Below are 15,834 nucleotides of genomic sequence, written 5' to 3'. Positions count from 1 at the left end.
CGGAGGTTAAGCGATTGACCGCGCTCGTGGAGGAGGCGGCTCAAAAGAACCGGAAGTTGATTGCTCTGGGCAGTAAGTCACGCCCGCTCGCCTTCCTCTTTCGGTATCACTAGCCCTGACTGAACTTTCGTTCTCACCATCTTCTATTTTTTGCAGCAGAGGCGCAGGCAAAGGCTCTTGCCGAGGCTCGGGAAGGATTCGTCAAGGAATCTTTCTACCGCGAAGCCGACTTCCGGGCGCAGCAAGCCGAAGAGGCCCGGAAAAGGGCGAAAGCGGAGGTGGCGGATCTGACGAAGGTCCTGGAGCAGAAGGGCCGGGAACTGGAAGACGTCATCACCGAGTACAAGGGAAAGCTGGCGGCCGCGACTGAAGCGCGGGACTCCGCGCGTGGGGCTGCCGCGTCTCTGCGGGAGGATATTGCGGCCTTGAAGCAGCAGCACGCCAAGGAGTTGGCTGCGGAAAAGGAGGCGTCCGAAGGCATCGTCCTGGCGGTACAGGCCGAGAAGACCAACTTCGAGGCTTTCGTCCGGGAGATGTCGCGGCAGATTCTCGGTAAGCTCCTGTCTTCGCGCTTGCTGTTTTACTTGCCGGGGCATCGAGTCTCCGAGCGTGGCGACTTGGCTCCGGGGGCCAGTCCCCGGGCATGGCGAGTCGGCCTCGGGGGCCAGTCCCCGAGCATGGCGAGTCGGCTTCGGGGGCCAGTCCCCGAGCATGGCGAGTCGGCTTCGGGGGCCAGTCCCCGAGCATGGCGAGTCGGCCGGGGGCCGGTCCCCGAGCATGGCGAGTCGGCTTCGGGGGCCAGTCCCCGAGCATGGCGAGTCGGCTTCGGGGGCCGGTCCCCGAGCATGGCGAGTCGGCTTCGGGGGCCAGTCCCCGAGCATGGCGAGTCGGCTTCGGGGGCCGGTCCCCGAGCATGGCGAGTCGGCGTTGAAGGGGAGTTCTCATTTTTTCCTTTGTGTTGTTGATTGCAGGTACGTGCGACTTCGTGGAGACGGCGACTCCGCGGGAATGCCTCGTCGACCGCGACCGCGCGTATCATCGCTCGTGCGGGGGAGATACCGGCCGCGCTCCGAGTACTCGAGTCCGCGGGAGGTGATGCCGCGGGACACGCCGTCCGTCTTCAAGGCCGTGTCCAACATTCCGGCTGTTGTTGATCGGCTTCGCCGCTCCTCCTCGCCGCGTTGGTATTACCATGGCTCTGAGCATGGTGCTGGCGCACTACTCTGAGGGGTTCGACGTGGAGGAGGTCACCGCTGGCTTCCCCTCGGAGACTGGCGAGTTCGATGTTGCCGAAGTGCTGCGGCTGATGGACGCGGTACGCCCCTTTGCCGACCGAGTACTGGCGACTGCGGACTTGGAGACTCACATCCCCAGCCAAGCGGCGCCTGGGGACGCGGAGAAGGAGCCGGGCCCGGTGGACTACCCCGCGGAGCGCCTCTTCCATGCCGCGGCCGCCGGCTCGTTGTCGACATATCCGGTCGTGCTGTACACGCCGAAGTTTCGTCACGGCGATGATGGCGTCGAGCCTGTCGTAGAGGGGGCTCCGGGGTCGTCCTCGTAGTTTCCTCGAGTCCCTGTGTAAGAAGTAGCTTGGATTCCCGCGAGCGGGTGTCGGTTGTAAATACGAGTGATAACTTTTGCTTAAATATAATTTGGTGGTTGCTTTTGAATTTGCGTTATTTGTGGCGGCAATGCGTTGGAGTTGGTTCCGACTATCCATGGCCTTCGGGCCAGTCGCCTTGCGACCCCGATGAAGGCTATTGACTTGACTGTTTTCCTTTTCGAGCTGGGCGTCCCCAGTCGCAGTACGTAGTCATTATAGTACGAATAGCAGCCTCATGGGTGGAGTAGCGGTGAGTTGTAGTTTGCGCTGTTCGGATGTAGCGCGCCACTCGTCGTGGCTCGGTGAGCCAGTCGCTAGGCGACTCCAAAGGGGGTCATTGCGGGCGTATTTTCCTTGGCGAGCCGCGGGTCCGTTTTGCGGGGTCCCTAGTCGAAGTACTTAGCCACGCAATTCGCCAGCCTAAGGTAGAGGAGGGCATTGGTGTGCTGTATATCGTAGCACAAGGCGGTCGCCGTGGCCCGTGGGGCTGGCCGAGCATGCGGCCTCGCTGTGGGTTCCGGCCGCCGTTTTCACCCGACGGCGTAAGGGGTGGTGGGTGGCCGGACCTGGTGTTGCGCCCGGTCACGCCATCATGCCCTTGTTAGCTCGGCTACTTGGCCGATCGTGGACTTCGCTCTTCCAGCAGCGGCGACCGGAGGTCTCTCAGTACCTAGTCGCTTATCGCGGCGACTGGGCCGGTATATACCGGGATGAGAGATGGGAATATCTGGCGGGTGAGGGAGAGGCAGTCGAAGCTGGAGATCAAAATGGTCGGCGATTTTTATTAACCTCTGAATTTTCGGGCTACATTTTTGTCCTTAGGTATAAAACCGTCGGAGGAGGTTGATGTTCCAGGGACGCTCCACCTCTTTGGTGAGTGGCTCGCCTTTGTCGTCCTTGCGGACGTCGATGAGGTAGTAGGAGTCGTCTATGGTTGTGGCACGGGTGTACGCGCTGGCGAAGTGCTGGATGAATGCGGCGCGGGCTTCTTCCCAGGAGTCGATGCTGTTGACGGTGAGGGTGTTGAACCAGTGGCGATTGACGCCGTCCATCATGAGAGGCAGGTAGCGTGCTGCGAGTAGCTCGGAGTGGCCCCGGATCCCCATTGCCATGGCGTACGAGTCGATCCAGACGGTAGGGTCGATGTGTGTGTCGTACTTCTCGATATCGCGGGGTCCTTTGAACCCCACGAGGTACGGCTCGCCTCTGATCATCGGCCCGAAGCAAGCGGGGCCGATTCGGGTGAACGCGCTCTGGCGCGGGGCTTCATCGGCGTGGCGGTCGTTCAATCGGTTGCGCGCCCGCCATTCTTGATCATTGACGATGTGGGTTCGGGCGTCGACCGGCTGCCCGTTGGCGGCGACCATCACCCGCGCGGGGCGCGGCTCGACTCGGTTGTTAGACGAGTGGGCCGCGCGCGGTGCCGGGGGCGGGCCGTTGTTGGCGTTGACGATTGCGCGGTTTGCCGCGTCTGACGACGCCGCGCGACTGACGGATGTGCGCGAATAGAGTCGCCCTTGCGAGTCGGCTGCGGCGTGTTGCTGCTCCAATGCCTTGGCTACCAAAGCCTTGGCGTGCCGGACGAGGATTGCACCGTCTCCCGTTTCGGGGATTCTTGCGAGGACAGCCTGCGCAGCCGCAACGTTGTCGGCTGGAGACGAGTGCGGTGGTAGGCCGTTGGCGTCGACTTCTGCCCGAGGAACTTCGGGTGGTGGTGGTGGGGGTGGCGGAGGTGCTCCGCGCGCCGCTCTATCCGCAGCGAGCCCGACTTCCTTCCGGGATGTCGTGGTTTTGGATTCGGGCGACCCGGATTTCTCCGTCCGGGTCGTCGAGCTAAGGCGTGCGCTGGGAAAGTCGTTCGCACGGGCGCGCTCCATGCGCCGGCGGTTTCGCTGCGACGATAGTGGGATACGACCCTCGACTTCATCTTGCTCGAGGCGGAATTTCGCCTTTCGGCGAGCTCCTTTTTCCTCTCGCTCCTCGAGGGCCGCCCGGTGCGCCTCGATCTCGGTTGCGGTGGCGGTTGCAGGGAGGGGAGTGGTGAAGGCGTCGACTGGGTGCTCTTCTTCACCCCCTGCCATGAAGACCGCGGTCGGGTAGCGGTAGCGCGGGGCCTCGACGGAGTCCGAGTCGGAGTCGCTGCCGAAGAGGGAGAGGATGGAGTCGTCCTCGAAGCCACCTTCGAAGTCGCTCGGGTGGGAGACCAGGGAGATAGAGTCCTTGGTTGACGCTGTGGCGACAGAGCGGGCAGTCGGGGACGCAGCGGTGGATCCTGCAACCGACGTTATAGCGATGATGGCGGTGAAGTCTGCGTCGATCGCGGCGATGACGGAGTCGATGACTGGGATGGTGTCGGTGGAGTCGCGCGGCTGGAGCGGTGTCGGCGGAGACCGGCGGCTGCCGAGGCAATGGTGGAGTTGGCGGTTGGTGCCACGACCGCCGACTCGGCATCGTCTTCCAGTGGCCGCCTCGGCCTCCGCGTATACCTCGCCGGTGACCGGGCGAGTAGCGGTGAGGAGCTGCCCCGGCGCGAAGGGGTCGTGCGAGCGACCGGGGCGAGGCTCGGAGGGGTCGCTAACGCCGGCGAGCCCAACGAAGAGGTTGATGGAGCCGATCGGCACCATCCAGTGCGTGCTTGAGAGGCGACGAGGCGGGCCGGTAGGTGCTCGGCCGGATGTGGAAGAAATTGCCGGTGGCGATCATCCCGCCGGAAGCAACCGGCCGCCGCACCGGCGAGTAGGGCCTCGCCGTAGCTCGGAGGCTTGATGTCCCATGCCCCACGGTGGGCGCCACCTGTCGTGGATGTGGCCACGGCAGCATGCTACGAGGGTAGCACTTCGTTGATGCGAGGGGAAGGGAACATCGCCATCTACGGGTCGAGGTGCAAGAGACGCAAGGGTTTTACCCGAGTTCAGCCCCTCCGGAGAGTAAAAGGCCTACGTCCCGCTAGATCTTTATTGCTCGGTGGAGAATTACAATGGGGGGCTCGGTCGGCGGCTACGCCGTGAGCTTCCAAGGGGAGATTAAATCTCGAATCAGGTGTCCTCTAGGGTTTAAGCTCGGGGGTTTATATAGACACCCCCGATCTAGGGTTACATGGAGATAACTCCGAATCATATCAGTTGCTACTAATCCGGGATTCGTTAACCCCCTTGCAAGCAATCTTCTTATCCATTCGCGCGGATCTCCTCCTTGGGATCACGGCCCAGTCGCCTTAGAGCCCAGTCGCTTGGGCGACTGGCAGTCCGCCTGGGCCTCCGTCTTCACGGCGAGTGGGACTGGCGACCCACCCCCTATGGGCATATCCCCATCAAGGGTGGTGATGGTGGCGGCCTCGGCCGTCGATGCCATCATCCACGCCGTCGACGACGAGGATGACGGTGACATGGGCTTCCTCCTTGCCGACGAGGTGGGTGAGGGTGCGAGCGCCGAGCAGAGGGTGCTACTGGTGTCGATCGAGACCTTCCCAGAGGACGTCGGCCGCCATCAAGCTCTGGCGGCAGAGGCGCAAGCTCGCGGCGTCACGCTCGACATGAGGCGGTCGTACGTGCGCTCCGACCTGGCGACGGTCGCATGGATGGGACGGCACCACGCGCAGATCGACTGGGAGAACCGCGAGCTAGAGGAAGCCATCGCGGCGAGGGGCGAGGCGGTGGAAGAAGCAGCGAGGGACAGGGCCTGCTACCACAACGACCTGGCGGCGGTGGCAGAGGAGGAGGTGGCGCGCACGGAGGCGGTGGAGGAGCATGCGCGCGTGTCGGCGGTGGAGGAGCTAACGCGCGTGAAGGCGGCGGAGGTGGCGGCTAGGGAGGCAATGGCGGCGGCGTAGAGAGTCTAATGGGACTCCGCTCTAGACGAGGCCATCGAACACCGCCGACGCGCGCGGGGCAAGGCGCTCGCCGCCTGGAAGCGCTCCGACAACGGCGCTGGCCCCTTAGGTCACGCGAGCGGCCAGTAGGCCGCACGACTGCAAATAACCCTGACCATAGTAGGTCGTGCGACAGCGAGTAAGTACGGCCGTCGTAGTTTTAGGTTAACTCGACTAACCATCTCTGTAAAGATAGTCTTTTTAGCCAATCACTAGGATGGGAATTTTTTTACTTACCTCCGCCACTGCTTGGTGGGCATGGATACAACCAACCAACGGCGGCGCGACCACTCAGACGCAAATGTGATATATATTTGGGGGGTTTAGCTAGCGAGCGGCCGCATGCCCATTAGTTATTCTGAGCGGTCGTACCAAAATGGAAAGTGCTCACATGGAAAGATGTATACAGCTGTCAAAAAAGGTAGGCTAGCTGATATCACTTTGTTGTTTAAAAAAAGCTGTAACTTTTAAACCGTGCGGTGAAATTACAATCCGTTTTCACTTTTAGAATCCGAACGACGAGAGCTTCGAAACTAGACCATATTTTCATATGTTTTGACACAATTTTTTAACAAGCAACTTTGATGCACGATAGAGCAACTTTGTTGCACGGGAAAACAATTTTGGTATGCGGCAAAGCAACTTTGGTGTGCAACAATTCACAACAATGGTATGCTTCACAACAGCTGCAGCAACAACTCCTAATGTTACTCTACATGACACTAAAATTGCTCGGCCGAGTACCAAAGTTGCTCGCAGGACACTAAAAATTGCTCGGTCGGGCGCCAAAGTTGCTCTGCAGGGTTCAAAACTACGTCGTCGGGCACCAAAGTTGCTCTGCAGGGCACTTAAGTTGCTTCGTCACACATTTAATTGCTCCCATGGACACCAAAATTATTGTCGGGCACCAAAGTTGTGCCTTCGTGTACCAAAAAATATGCATGTTCGTTGCACACCAAAGTTGCTTTGTCGCACATCAAAGTTGGTTTGCGGCACAATAAAGTTGCTCAGCCGCGCATCAAAGTTGCTTGTTAAAAAAATTCGCCGAAACATATGAAAATGTGGTCTAGTTTCGAAGCTCTCGTCATGGGAATTTTAGTAGTGAAAACGAATTGTAATTTGGTCGCACGGTTTAAAAGTTATACTTTTTTTAAAAATGACACATGATACCAGCTAGTCTACCATTTCATTGACAACTGGACTGTCTGGTGCGTGTGCCCGGAACGTCCATCCGGCACACGCCCGCCAGTGAGATTTCAGGATATTTGGGTCGTATTTACGTCTCTACGTCACTTTGTTCAGAATGCAGCCCTATTTTTTTTGACCGTGCGGTCGCTTCGCGTCCCGCCGGGCCGTTGGAGATGCCTTTAGGCCACCGGCCGCGCCATCGGGATGTCAATGCATACGGAGGAGGACGCCTCAATAGGTTGCGTAGAAAACATTTATGTACCCATCATCTGCAGCTTGTCCTTCTTCACCTTGGCGATCACAGAGTCGAGGATCAGGTTCTGCAGCTTATCCTCCTCCACCTCCGCGCCGCCCGCGCGAGTCGAGGATCTTGCCGGCGTCATCTCCTCAACGTAGATACTAAGATACCTTTCACAAAAGTCGGTCTCAGGTTCCCTGGAGGCTGACTTTGGAGTAGTTCTTAATTAGCACTTGCTAATATCGATTTATTTGTCCTCGATCTCGGAAAATAAGTTAAGATCTCGAAAAACAAAGAATTATTTGTCCTCAAAACTTGGTGCACCCTATATACATCCTTCCCATGTTGCGATGCATTCTCAAAATATAGCCATGGATAATTCTTGCATTGCCATCCTGTCATTCACCGGCCTTCATCCTCCTGAATCCTGATCTACCACTTCCTCGGCAGGAAGCAGAACAAGGTGCGTCCGCCGAGCCCTCCGGCCATCCCGTTCGTCGGCGATACCCATCTCGTGAAGAAGCCGTTCCACGCCGTGCTATGCCGCCTCGCAGCGCGCCACGGGCCCATGTTCTCGTTGCGGCTTGGCTCCTGCAACGCTGTGGTGGTGTCCTCACCGGCGTGCGCCAGGGAGTGCTTCACGGAACTGGACGTGACCTTCGCCAACCGCCCGAGGCTCCCCTCGTGGCAATTCCTGTCCATGGACTTCTCAATGCTTGCCACGTGCAGCTATGGCCCGCACTGGCGAATCCGGTGAGGTGCACGCCATGGTGCGGCGGTTGTATAGATCGATCGGCCACGGCATCTCCGCGCATCCAGCTGAAGCAGAGGCTCTTCGAGCTCTCCCTCAGCGTACTCATGGAGAATATCGCAAACACCAAGGCAACTCGTTCAGAAGCGGACGCCGACACGGACATGTCCATTGAGGCCCAGGAGTTCAGGAAGGTGATGGACGATATCAACCCGCATGTCGGCCTGGCCAACCTGTGGGAGTACCTGCCACTAATGCGGTGGCTCGACGTCTCCGGCATAAAGAACAAGCTCCGGGCTGCGGTGACTAGAAGGGACGCGTTCCTGCAGAGGCTGATCGACGCGGAGCGGCGGAAGCTAGACGATGGCGGCAGTGAAGATGGTGACAAAAACATGATTGCCGTGATGTTCACTCTGCAGAAGAAAGAGCCAGATGTCTATACCGATACAATGATCAGGGGCCTGTGCACGGTGAGTTCTTCCATTTTAATTACGTCATGCCGAAACCCAACTTCGTACTGCTCTTGTCCGTTTAAAGTTTAAACCCCAACTTGCTGGATCTGAGGTTTCCCCTATATAACAAATCACAAACAAAACAATCATGCTAACATTTCTTTTTTTTTTCTTCTATTATTTGTTTCTACAGAGTTTATTTAGTGCTGGAACGGACACCATCTTGGCTGACATAGAGCTATGTCGCTCCTGCTAAACCACCCAGCGGCCTTAAAAAAGGCGCATGTCGAGATCGACCGATGTGTTGGGACCTCCCGCCTGGTTTCCGCTGAGGACCTGTCCCGCCTCACTTACCTCCAATTTATCATTAGGGAGACCCTCCGTCTTTAACCTGCCGCCCCGCTACTGCTGCCGCATCAGTCTTACGCTGACTGTAAGATTGGTGGCCACACAATTCCGAGTGGAACCATGCTGATCGTTAATGTATATGCCATCCTTAGGGACCCGAACATGTGGGAGGATCCCATGGAGTTCAGGCCGGAGAGGTTTGAGGATGGCAAGGCTGAAGGTCTATTCATGATACCATTTGGAATGGGGAGGAGGAAGTGTCCCGGAGAGGCAATGGCTTTACGGACGATAGGACTTGTTCTTGGGGCACTTATACAATGCTCTGGTAGACTCTGTGGAGGTGGACATGACAGAAGGAGGAGAAGAATTTGTTATCCATAAGGCCGTGCCATTTGAGGCTTTGTGCAAGCCACACGCAGCTATGTATGATGTGCTTATGAGGCTCTAATGATTATTTTTATAACATTATTCTAAGAAGGACAAATAAATAATTGTTCAGTACTATTTTATATCTGGCTAGGTAATGTGAAATTATCCTAAGTAACAAACATGTGCCTGCATTCCTCTCTCTATAATATGTTGTAAGTTTTTAACAAGTTATTTAATTTATTTAATAATGCATGAATCGGTGTTTTCATTAATACTCACAATATATCTTCCGTGTATTTGCAAAGTTTAGAGATAACTATATCCATGACTATACTAATGTCTCGTGCGAGTTCTATAAAAGAAACTAAATCCATGATGGGCTCCGGTGAGTGGATGTTATGCAGATCATTGAACAACATAGTGCATTTTGTTGGAAATAAGCCTAGAGGCAATCACATAATTAAGGTGATATTTCCTTAGTGTAATCATAAGGTATGTAACTTCTTGAACATTATATGTATACTAAAATATGTGATTTGTTTGTGGAACTATATAATGTGTGACAATTTTCTAATAGTCCCTAGTCAACTAGGTTTTGGGAAACATGTCTTAGGATAAGTGGAGAAACGTAGGATTTTTGCCATGTGCCAGATTTATCCATCTTTCTTTTTGGGCATAGGATTACACTTTCATTTATTTGATTTTCATTTCTTTAGCATTGTATCCAAATAATAGAATTTTACATTTTAAATGAAATGAAATTGTGATTTGATTGTAATATTTGTTACCCCTAATTATAATTAAGTATTCAACGGGGCTAATGGGAACATAATTACGGGAAATGATTTGCGCCACGCGTATCCATACCACGGTAGTAAATGTTAGCGTCATCCATTCATACAGTGAGAAGTTAAAAAAAAATTGCGCCACGCACGAGAACATGCGGCTTATCACGATATGACGAGGAAGCCTCAGGTTTATGCTTTCTCCATCACAGTTATCCCTAATGGCTTCTTTGACTTACTAGCAGGGTGATTGCGAGCGGGCATCGGAGTTCAAAGCCACCACAGACCGTATGTCGTGTTGTAGTGATTGTCTTAAAAAAATATCGACCATCTTAGATAGACATCATCGGCTAGGTTGTATCATATGGTATAGTGGTGGCCATTGATATCATAGTTGCAAGGTGGAGCATGGTCTTCAACAAGTCTACCAAACATAGGAGAGAGAGCGATTGCAGCATTTTTATCTCATTGTTATGCCAAAAAAATGTGTGCTAAACTAGAAGTCGTAATCTGTCATGGCTTTGGGGAATAGGGGTTAAGTGCACAAGTCTCAGAATTGTAGTGCAAAAGGATACTAACAAGCAACAAAAGTGAAACTGCACAGGACGGTAGTACCGCAACCTAGCCTAGTAGTACCGCTCGAGCACAGCACCACTAGATCTAGGTTGTGATTCATAGCATTGAGGCACAAATTTCACCTAGTGTTGCTAGCTAGTATCTCTCTACATGGAAAAGCTTTCTAGGATGATTCTCCACCAAGAACTCCAACAAACCCTAACCTATGCATCTAGGGAATCCAACAAACCCTAGAGAGAGAGGTTCGAGTTCATACCGGAGGCCATGGTGAGGAAGGAGGCGGGGAAGCTTCTCCCCAGAGGAGATTTGATCGGGGATGGCCGAAGGAGGAGATCGGGGCCGGTCTCCTCGAGTCTCCTGAGTTTGGGCGCCGCCTTTGACTTGAGGTGGGTGGGGGAAAGTGATGGATTGGATAGATCCGTCCCCACCCGGTACCTTAAGTCAAAGCCGGAAGCGGTAGTACCGGTCGCTAGAGCGGTAGTATCGCTTTCCGGTACTTAACCGGTACCTCGGGCGGTAGTACCGCTCCTGGGCAAAATCCTGACAGTTGTCAGGACACTGCACAGGGATGGTAGTACCGGCCCGACCACCGGTAGTACCGGTCACTAAAGCTCAGGAAACCCAGATTTTAGTGTAGGCTTGTGCTTTTAGACGGAAATGGCTCAAGAGGTGGGTATTGGCTTAGGATTAGATGGTGAAACTGTTAAGGTACTACTCAACCAAGCTTGCAAGAATCAACATGAAAAGCCAAGCTTGGGTGAATCTCCCATAAAGAACATGGAGAAATGAAAAACCAAAAGCAAATGGGAAAGAACACAAAAGAAGATCAAAGAAAAGTCAAAAAGAACCAAATAGAACCAAAAACTCCTCAAGGAGGAGGTTGGCGGCCAAGGTCACCGTGTAAGAGTATAATAGCGTAAGGTCGCGTAGATGTATCTAGGACTCACAACTAAGACTCAACATGAACCTCATTAGTCACTTATTTGACAAATAATGGAGTATGTTTTGGATTTCTTTATGCATTATGAGGGAGGGATAGCTCCATAAGTTTAAACCGCACTCCCCTTATGTTCATGCGTGCTTTCCATCAAGACATTAGCTAAAGAGTGGTATGTGCGCACGACGGTCAAGCGAAGTTCGACGGATCTATGATATTTAGCTCATGCCTCAACTCAATGAAACGCTTCTCATCCAAGGGCTTTGCGATGATGTCCGCCAATTGCTCCTTGGTGCCAATGAAGGATAGGACAATATCTCCTCGAGTAATGTGATCCTGGATGAAGTGATTCCTTATCTCAATGTGCTTCGTCTTGCCATAGAGTACTAGATTGTAGGCGATCTTGATGGCGCTCTCGTTATCATACAAAAGAGGGAACTTACTATACTCAAGTCCATAATCCCGCATGGTTTGCCTCAGCCATATGATTTGAGCACAACTACTCGCCGCGGCAACATACTCAGCTTCTGTGGTAGAGACGGAGACACAATTTTGCTTCTTCGAGTACCAACACACCAAAGATCTCCCAAGGAAGTGACAAGCGCCGGATGTAGACTTCCTATCAACCTTGTCTCCCGCCCAATCCGAATCGGTGAAGCCAACCAATGAGAAGTCTGTGTCCCTTGGATACCATAGTCCGAAATTTGGGGTATCAACTAAATATCGAAAGATCCTCTTCACCGCCATGATATGGCGTTCCTTCGGACTCGCTTAAAACCGTGCGCACATACCAACACTTAACATGATGTCCGGACGAGAAGCACAAAGGTAAAGAAGCGAACCTATCATCGAACGGTAGAGCTTGGGGTCCACCGTCTTGCCGGTCTCGTCGAGGGTGAGTTGACACTTTAAGTGCATTGGGGTTCCTATACCGTTGGCCCCCTTCAAATCCAAGCACTTGAGCATGTCTTGAACGTACTTTGCTTGATTGATGAAGGTGCCTTGACGCATTTGCTTGATCTCGAATCCAAGGAAGTACTTGAGTCCCCCCATCATTGACATCTCGAACCTATTAGTCATAAACTTGGCAAACTCATCATTAAACTTTGTGTTAGTTGAGCCAAATATGATGTCGTCTACATAGAGTTGGCATATGAAGAGCTCCCCATTGACTTTCTTTGTAAGAAGAGTGGGATCAATTTTCCCCACTTCGAAACCACGGTCTTCGAGCAATTCCCTTAGGTGCTCATACCAAGCTCTAGGAGCTTGTTTGAGACCATATAGAGCCTTATTAAGCTTGAAGACATGGTCCGGGAAATGGGGGTCTTCGAACTCCGGGGGTTGCTTCACATACACTTCCTCATGCAAAGGACCATTAAGAAAGCACTCTTTACGTCCATTTGTTGGAGTTTGAAACCATAGTGACGGTGGAGGCAGCGGCGAGGGACATGGCCCGTTACCACAACGACTTGGCGGCGGTGGCGGAGGAGGAGGTGGCGCGCGTAGAGGCAGTGGAGGAGCATGCGCGCGTGGCGGTGGCGGAGGAGCTGGCGCGCGTGAAGGCAGCGGAGGTGGCGGCCAGGGAGGCGATGGCGGTGGCGCAGAGAGTCTAATGCGACTCTTATCTGGCCGAGACCATCGAACACCGCCGACGCGCGCGGCGTAAGGTGGTCGCTGCTCGGTAGCGCTCTGACAATGGCGCACCCCTCAGATCACGCCGGCGGCCAGTAGGCCGCACGACTGCAAGTAACCCTTGCCGTAGAAGGCCGCGCGATTGCAAGTAACCCTGGTTATAGTAGTTTTAGGTTAACTCGACTAATCATCTTTATAAAGATGATCCTTTTAGTCAATCAATAGTAATAAGAACTTTTTACTTATCTCAGTCACTGCCCGATGGGCCCAACCAACGTAGACATGCGGCGTGACCACCCATCATCTGCAGCTTGTCCTTCTTCACATTGGTGGTCAGAGAGTCGAGGATCAGGTTATGTAGCTTATCCTCCACCTCCGCGCCGCCCGCGCGAGTCGAGGATCTTGCCGGCGTCATCTCCTCAACGTAGATACTAAGATACGCCTCACAAAAGTCGACCTCAGGTTCCCCTGGAGGGCTGACATTGGAGTAGTTCTTGATTAGCACTTGCTAATATCAAATTATTTGTCCTAGATCTCGAAAAATAAGTTAAGATCAATCTCGAAAAAAAAGGAATTATTTGTCCTCAAAACTTGGTGCACCCTATATACATCCTTCCCATGTTGCGATGCATTCTCAAAATATAGACATGCATATTTCTTACATTTTCATCCTTTCATTTTTTTTAATTGTAGGGGCCACATGGCCCCCAATTTCAGTTAAGAAATTGGAGTCAGTATTACAGCAGTGAAAAGAAAATGAGCCCTTTTAAGCCCTCCAGGCTCAGCCACACAAACTAAAAGAAACCATCTAATAAGATCACTAAAACCTCCAGGACCATCTCTACAGACCAACCAACTTTTTGAACAAAAAAAACCAAGCACAATGACATGCAAGTCTCTAGACATAAAGGATCCAATTTTTCTGGATGAAGCGATTCAACCGTTACATATCCTTTTTATCATAGGTGTCCACCCATGCCTTCTGCAAAACATCTCGCTTGCAATGCTCCAAATCCGTTCAGACACTCGTCGCACGAGCTTTTGAACCTTTTCTTTCTGAAGAAAATTCCAATCATCCATTAGTCGATACATACAAAAGATCACTTCAGCAGAATTGTTAGGGAATTTTCGTTAAAAACAAGATGCATTTCTTATCTTCCATAAATTTTACAACAAAGCTGCTGTACCCAACATTTCTTGTCTTGCCATCCTTTCATTCGCCTTCATCCTCCTGATCCACCACTTCGAGCCCTCCGACCATCCCGTTCGTCGGCCATATCCACCTCGTGAAAAAGCCGTTCCACGCCGTGCTATGCCGCCTCGCAGCCCGCCACGGGCCTGTGTTCTCGTTGCAGCTCGGCTCCTGCAACGCTGTGGTGGTATCCTCACCGGCGTGCGCCACGTAGGTGCTTCACGGAACTGGACGTGACCTTCGCCAACCGCCCGAGGCTCCCCTCGTGGCAATTCCTGTCCATGGACTTCTCAATGCTTGCCACGTGCAGCTATGGCCCGCACTGGCGAACCCTCCGCCGCGTCGCGGCCGTGCAGCTCCTCTCGACGCACCGTGTCAGCTGCATGTCAGGACTCAGGGCGTCATCTCCGGTGAAGTGCACGCCATGGTGCGGCGGTTGTATAGATCGGCGACGGCATCGCCGCGCATCCAGCTGAAGCAGAGGCTCTTCGAGCTCTCTCTCAGCGTACTCATGGAGACTATCGCAAACACCAAGGCAACTCGTTCAGAAGCGGTCGCCGACACGGACGTGTCCGTTGATGCCCAGGAGTTCAGGAAGGTGATGGACGACATCAACCCGCATGTCGGCCTGGCCAACCTGTGGGAGTACCTGCCACTAATGCGGTGGCTCGACGTCTCCGGCATATAAAGAACAAGCTCCGGGCTGCGGTGACTAAAAGGGACGCGTTCCTGCAGAGGCTGATCGACGCAGAGCGGCGGAAGCTAGACGATGGCGGCAGTGAAGATGGTGACAAAAGCATGATTGCCGTGATGTTCACTCTGCAGAAGAAAGAGCCAGATGTCTATACCGATACAATGATCAGGGGCCTGTGCACGGTGAGTTCTTCCATTTTAATTACGTCATGCCGAAAGCCAACTTCGTACTGCTCTTGTCCGTTCAAAGTTTAAACCCCAACTTGCTGGATCTGAGGTTTCCCCTATATAACGAATCACAAACAAAACAATCATGCTAACATTTCTTTTTTTCTTCTATTATTGTTTCTACAGAGTTTATTTAGTGCTGGAACGGACACCATCTTGGCTGACATAGAATGGGCTATGTCGCTCCTGCTAAACCACGCAGCGGCCTTAAAAAAGGCGCATGCCGAGATCGACCGATGTGTTGGGACCTCCCGCCTGGTTTCCGCTGAGGACCTGTCCCGCCTAACCTATCTCCAATGTATCATTAGGGAGACCCTCCGTGGCTCCGTCACTACCCTGCCGCCCCGCTACTACTGCCGCATCAGTCTTACGCTGACTGTAAGATTGGTGGCCACACAATTCCGAGTGGAACCATACTGATCGTTAATGTATATGCTATCCATAGGGACCCGAACATGTGGGAGGATCCCATGGAGTTCAGGCCGGAGAGGTTTGAGGATGGCAAGGCTGAAGGTCTATTCATGATACCATTTGGAATGGGGAGGAGGAAGTGTCCAGGAGAGGCAATGGCTTTACGGACGATAGGACTTGTTCTTGGGGCACTTATACAATGCTTCTACTGGGACCTTGGGACCTGATAGACTCTGTGGAGGTGGACATGACAGAAGGAGGAGAAGAATTTGTTATCCATAAGGCTGTGCCATTTGAGGCTTTGTGCAAGCCACGTGCAGCTATGTATGATGTGCTTACGAGGATCTAATGAATATTTTATAACATTATTCTAAGAATAAATGTTCAGTACTATTTTATACCTGGCTAGGTATTATGAAATTATCCTAAGTAATAATTAAGGTGATATTGCCTAAGTGTAGTCATAAGTCATGTAATTTTTCTTGAACATTATATGTATTATTACAATATATGTGATTTATTTGTAGAACTATATAATGTACTCTTACTGAATTTGAATTTGA

The 15,834-nt window shown here is 52.9% G+C and overlaps 2 pseudogenes; both read left to right on the top strand.

Annotated features, from left to right (window-relative positions):
* Window positions 1–7,268: 7,268 nt before the first annotated feature.
* On the top strand, window positions 7,269–8,896 carry LOC124676269 (annotated as a pseudogene).
* A 3,667-nt stretch (window positions 8,897–12,563) lies between these two features.
* On the top strand, window positions 12,564–15,620 carry LOC124673663 (annotated as a pseudogene).
* Window positions 15,621–15,834: the final 214 nt, after the last annotated feature.

Source organism: Lolium rigidum, chromosome 7 (genome assembly GCF_022539505.1).
Source record: "Lolium rigidum isolate FL_2022 chromosome 7, APGP_CSIRO_Lrig_0.1, whole genome shotgun sequence".
In the NCBI taxonomy this organism is placed as follows: domain Eukaryota; kingdom Viridiplantae; phylum Streptophyta; class Magnoliopsida; order Poales; family Poaceae; genus Lolium; species Lolium rigidum.
The sequence above is the reverse complement of the archived record's forward strand: the minus strand, read 5'-3'. Positions and strand labels throughout refer to the sequence as shown.